The sequence below is a fragment of the Arachis duranensis genome, chromosome 10, assembly GCF_000817695.3.
Source record: "Arachis duranensis cultivar V14167 chromosome 10, aradu.V14167.gnm2.J7QH, whole genome shotgun sequence".
Lineage (NCBI taxonomy): Eukaryota > Viridiplantae > Streptophyta > Magnoliopsida > Fabales > Fabaceae > Arachis > Arachis duranensis.
This window is the reverse complement of record NC_029781.3, coordinates 88,988,389-88,994,077: the sequence shown is the minus strand read 5'-3', so window position 1 is coordinate 88,994,077 and position 5,689 is coordinate 88,988,389. Positions and strand designations below refer to the sequence as shown.

At 36.1% G+C, this 5,689-nt stretch overlaps 1 non-coding gene across 1 annotated transcript; it reads right to left on the bottom strand.

Annotated features, from left to right (window-relative positions):
- Positions 1 to 4,012: 4,012 nt before the first annotated feature.
- Positions 4,013 to 4,116, bottom strand: LOC127743714 (small nucleolar RNA R71). The gene has a single exon (XR_008005097.1). It is a non-coding gene; the product is annotated as a small nucleolar RNA R71 (small nucleolar RNA).
- Positions 4,117 to 5,689: the final 1,573 nt, after the last annotated feature.

Here is a 5,689-nt window from a genome sequence, read left to right as displayed (position 1 = left end):
AGTAATGTAAATGTATGTTTTGTAGCAACTAGAAACTGGTCTGGCTGCATCCTCTATTTCTTAAGATTAATGTATACTATCTCTTAATTCGTAATTGCATATGCCAAACACCCTAATTGTATTAAAGGTGCAGGGTAAGCTGTCAAAACCATCAGTTGGAAAGAGAAAAAATGGCTACCTAGAAAATGGTGATTCCATTCATCCCTATTCTCAGATGAAGCAATATCCACATCTGAAGCAACCTTTGGAGCATCATCCAGTGCAGTTACTTCTCAGGATAGCTGATGAGCGGATAATTTATACGCTTTTTGGCATTGTTTTTAGGTAGTTTTTAGTAGGATCTAGCTACTTTTAGGGATGTTTTTATTGGTTTTTATGCAAAATTCACATTTTTGGACTTCACTATGAGTTTGTGTGTTTTTCTGTGATTTTAGGTATTTTCTGGCTGAAATTGAGGGACCTGAGAAAAAATCTAATTCAGGCTGAAAAAGGACTGCTGATGCTATTGGATTCTGACCTCCCTGCACTCGAAATGGATTTTTCTGGAACTACAGAACTCTAAATGGTGCGCTCTCAACTGCGCTGGAAAGTAGACATCCAGGGCTTTCCAGCAATATATAATGGTCCATATTTTGTTCGAGCTTAGATGACGCAAACTGGCGTTCAACGCCAGTTCCATGCTGCATTCTGGAGTAAAATGCCAGAAACACGTCACAAACCAGAGTTAAATGCCAAACAGACGTTAAAACTTGGTGTTTAACTCCAAGAGAAGCCTCTTCACGTGTAAAGCTCAAGCTCAGCCCAAGTACACACCAAAGTGGGCCCCTGAAGTGAATTTCTGCACTTAGACTTATTTCTGTAAATCCTAGTAACTAGTCTAGTATAAATAGGACATTTTACTATTGTATTAGACATCTTTGGTCTCAGTTTTAATCTATTGTTCATCTTAGGAGACTATTGATCACGTTTTGGGGGCTGGCCATTTGGCCATGCCTGGACCATCACTTATGTATTTTCAACAGTGGAGTTTCTACACACCATAGATTAGGGTGTGGAGCTCTGCTGTACCTCAAGTATTAATACAATTACTACTATTTTCTATTCAATTCATGCTTATTCTTATTCTAAGATATTCGTTGCACTTCAACATGATGAATGTGATGATCTGTGACACTCATCATCATTCTCACCTATGAATGCGTGCCTGACAACCACTTCCGTTCTACCTTAGATCGAGCGTGTATCTCTTGGATTCCTTAATCAGAATCTTCGTGGTATAAGCTAGAATTATTGGCGGCCATTCTTGAGAATCCGGAAAGTCTAAACCTTGTCTGTGGTATTCCGAGTAAGATTCAGGGATCGAATGACTGTGACGAGCTTCAAACTCGCGATTGTTGGGCGTAGTGACAGACGCAAAAGAATCAATGAATTATATTCCGACATGATCAAGAACCGACAGATGATTAGCCGTGCTGTGACAGAGCATTTGGACCATTTTCACTGAGAGAATGGAAAGTAGCCATTAACAACGGTGACCCTACATACAGTTTGCCATGGAAAGGAGTAAGAAAGATTGGATGAAAGCAGTAGGAAAGCAGAGAATCAGAAGGAATACAACATCTTCATGCGCTTATCTGAAATTCCCACCAATGAATTACATAAGTATCTCTATCTTTATTTTATGCTTTATTTATCCTTATTTTCGAAAACCATTATTACCATTCGAATCTGCCTAACTGAGATTTACAAGATGACCATAGCTTGCTTCATACCAACAATCTCCGTGGGATCGACCCTTACTCACGTAAGGTATTACTTGGACGACCCAGTGCACTTGCTGGTTAGTTGTGCGAAGTTGTGACAAAGTGTGATTCACGTTTGAGAGCTCCAAGTCTATTGGCGCCATTGTTGATGATCATAATTTACGCGCACCAAGTTTTTGGCGCCATTGCCGGGGATTGTTTGAGTTTGGACAACTGACGGTTCATCTTGTTGCTCAGATTAGGTAATTTTTTTCTTATTTTGTTTTCCAAAAAGTTTTCAAAAAATTTTCAAAAATTTTTTTCTTTGTTTTCGTTTTTCCAAAAATTAATTTTCGAAAAAAATCCAAAAAATTAATAAAATCATAAAAACCAAAAATATTTTGTGTTTCTTGTTTGAGTCTAGAGTTCATTTTTAAGTTTGGTGTCAATTGCATATTTTTATTTTTTCTCAAAAATATTTTCGAAAAACTCATGCATGGTGTTCTTCATGATCTTCAAGTTGTTCTTGGTAAGTCTTCTTGTTTGATCTTTATATTTTCTTGTTTTGTGTCTTATGTTGTTTTTCATATGCATTTTTGCATTCATAGTGTCTAAGCATTGAAAATTTCTAAGTTTGGTGTCTTGCATGCTTTTCTTTTCTTGAAAAAAATTTTCAAAAATAAGTCTTGATGTTCATCTTGATCTTCAAAGTGTTCTTGGTGTTCATCTTGACATTCATAGTGTTCTTGCATGCAGCATGTGTTTTGATCCAAAATTTTCATGTTTTAGGCCATATTTGTGCTTTTCTCTCTCATCATTAAAAGTTGAAAAATCAAAAAAATATCTTTTCCTTGTTTTACTCATAATTTTCGAAATCATTGAGTTGACTTAGTCAAAAAATTTTAAAATAAGTTGTTTCTTGTTAGTCAAGTCAAGATTTCATTTTTAAAATCCTCTCTTTTCAAAATCTTTTTCAAAAATCAAATCTTTTTCATTTTCTTATTATTTTTCGAAAATTTTTTTATTTTGATTTTCAAAATCTTTTTCTTATCTTCATTTCAAAATTTCGAAAACTTTACTAACAATTAATGTGATTGATTCAAAAATTTGCAATTTGTTACTTTCTTGTTAAGAAAGGTTCAATCTTTAAATTCTAGAATCATATCTTTTAGTTTCTTGTTAGTCAAGTAATCAATTTTAATTTTAAAAAATCAAATCTTTTTCAAAATATCTTTTCAATCATATCTTTTTAATCATATCTTTTTCAAATCATATCTTTTTCAAAATCAATTTCAAAATCTTTTCCAACTTCTTATCTTTTCAAATCTTTTTGAACTAACTAATTAACTTTTTGTTTGTTCTTATCTTTTTCAAAACCATCTAACTACTTTTCTCTCTCTAATTTTTTAAAATTCCTCACTCTTTTTCAAAATTCTTTTAATTAACTAATTGTTTCAAATTTTAATTTTAATTTTATTTCTTCTTTTAATTTTCAAAAATCACAAACCATTTTTTAAAAAATAATTTTCGAAAACTCTCTCTCTCTCTCATCTTCTTCTATTTATTTATTTACTAACTCTTCTCTTCATCTAAAAATTTGAACCCTCTCTTCTCCTCTGTGTTCAAATTTTTCTCATCCTTCTTCTATTCTTTTCTTCTTCTACTCACATAAAAGAATCTCTATACTGTGACATAGAGAATTCCTCTTCTCTCTTTGTTTTCTTCTCTTTCATATGAGCAGGAATAAGGAAAAAGGCATTTTTGTTGAAGCTTATCCAGAACCTGAAAGGACCTTGAAGAGAAAGCTAAGAGCAGCTAAAGCACAGTACTCTGAAGATGACCTAACTGAAATTTTCGAACAGGAAAAGGATATGGCAGCCGAACCCAACAACAACAATGCAAGGAAGATGCTTGGTGACTTTACTGCACTGAATTCCAAATTACATGGAAGAAGCATCTCAATCCCTACCATTGGAGCAAACAACTTTGAGCTAAAGCCTCAATTAGTTTCTCTGATGCAACAGAATTGCAAGTTTCATGGACTTCCATCAGAAGATCCTTTTCAGTTCTTAACTGAATTTTTGCAGATATGTGATACTGTTAAGACCAATAGGGTTGATCCCGAGGTCTACAGGCTTATGCTTTTCCCTTTTGCTGTAAGAGACAGAGCTAGAATATGGTTGTATTCTCAACCTAAAGATAGCCTGAACTCTTGGGATAAGCTAGTCACGGCCTTCTTGGCCAAGTTCTTTCCTCCTCAAAAGTTGAGCAAGCTTAGAGTGGATGTTCAGACCTTCAAGCAAAAAAATGGTGAATCCCTCTATGAAGCTTGGGAAAGATACAAGCAGTTGACCAAAAAGTGTCATTCTGACATGCTTTCAGAGTGGACTATTTTAGATATATTCTATGATGGTCTATCTGAGCTTTCTATGATGTCACTGGACCATTCTGCAGGTGGATCCATTCACCTAAAGAAAACACCTGCAGAAGCTCAGGAACTCATTGACATGGTTGCAAATAACTAATTCATGTACACTTCTGAAAGAAATCATATGAATAATGGGATGCCTCAGAGGAGGGGAGTTCTTGAAATTGATACTCTGAATGCCATATTGGCTCAAAATAAAATGTTGACTCAGCAAGTCAACATGATTTCTCAGAGTTTGAATGGATGGCAAAATGCATCCAACAGTACTAAAGAGGCATCTTCTGAAGAAGAAGCTTATGATCCTGAGAACCCTGCAATGGCAGAGATGAATTACATGGGTGAACCTTATGGAAACACCTATAATTCCTCATGGAGAAATCATCCAAATTTCTCATGGAAGGATCAACAAAAGCCCCAACAAGGCTTTAATAATGGTGGAAGAAACAGGTTTAGTAATAGCAAGCCCTTTCCATCATCTTCTCAGCAACAGATAGAGAATTCTGAGCAGAGCCCTCTAGCTTAGCAAACATAGTCTCTGATCTATCTAAGGCCACTTTAAGTTTCATGAGTGAAACAAGGTCCTCCATTAGAAACTTGGAGGCACAAGTGGGTCAGCTGAGTAAGAAAATCATTGAAACTCCTCCTAATACTCTTCCAAGCAATACAGAAGAGAATCCAAAAAGAGAGTGCAAGACCATTGATATAATCACAATGGCCGAATCCAAAAAGGAGGAGAAGGACGTGAATCCCAGTGAGGAAGACCTCCTGGGATGTCTTCTGAACAAAAAGGAGTTCCAAACTGAGGAATCTAAGGAATCTAAGGCTCACCTAGAGACCATAGAGATTCTATTGAACCTCCTTTTACCATTCATGAGCTCTGAGAACTATTCTTCCTCTGAAGAGGATGAAGATGTAACTGAAGAGCAAGTTGCTCAATATCTAAAAGCCATCATGAAGCTGAATGCCAAGTTGTTTGGTAATGAGACTTGGAAAGGTGAACCTCCCTTGCTCATTAGTGAACTAGATACATGGGTTCAGCAAACTTTACCTCAAAAGAAATAAGATCCTGGTAAATTCTTAATACCATGTACCATAGGCACCATGACCTTTGAGAAGGCTCTGTGTGACCTGGGGTCAGGTATAAATCTTATGCCACTCTCTATAATGGAGAAGCTGGGGTCTTTGAGGTACAAGCTGTAAGAATCTCATTAGAGATGGCAGACAAGTCAATAAAACTAGCTTATGGATTGGTAGAGGATGTGTTAGTGAAGGTTGAAGGCCTTTACATCCCTGCTGATTTCATAATCTTAGACACTGGGAAGAATGAGAATGAATCCATCATTCTTGGAAGACCCTTCCTAGCCACATCAGGAGCTGTGATTGATGTTGACAGAGGAGAGCTAGTCCTTCAATTGAATGGGGACTACCTTGTGTTTAAAACTCAAGGATCTTCCTCTGTAACAAAGGAGAGGAAGCATGAAAAGCTTCTCTCAATACAGAGTCAAACAAAGCCCCCACA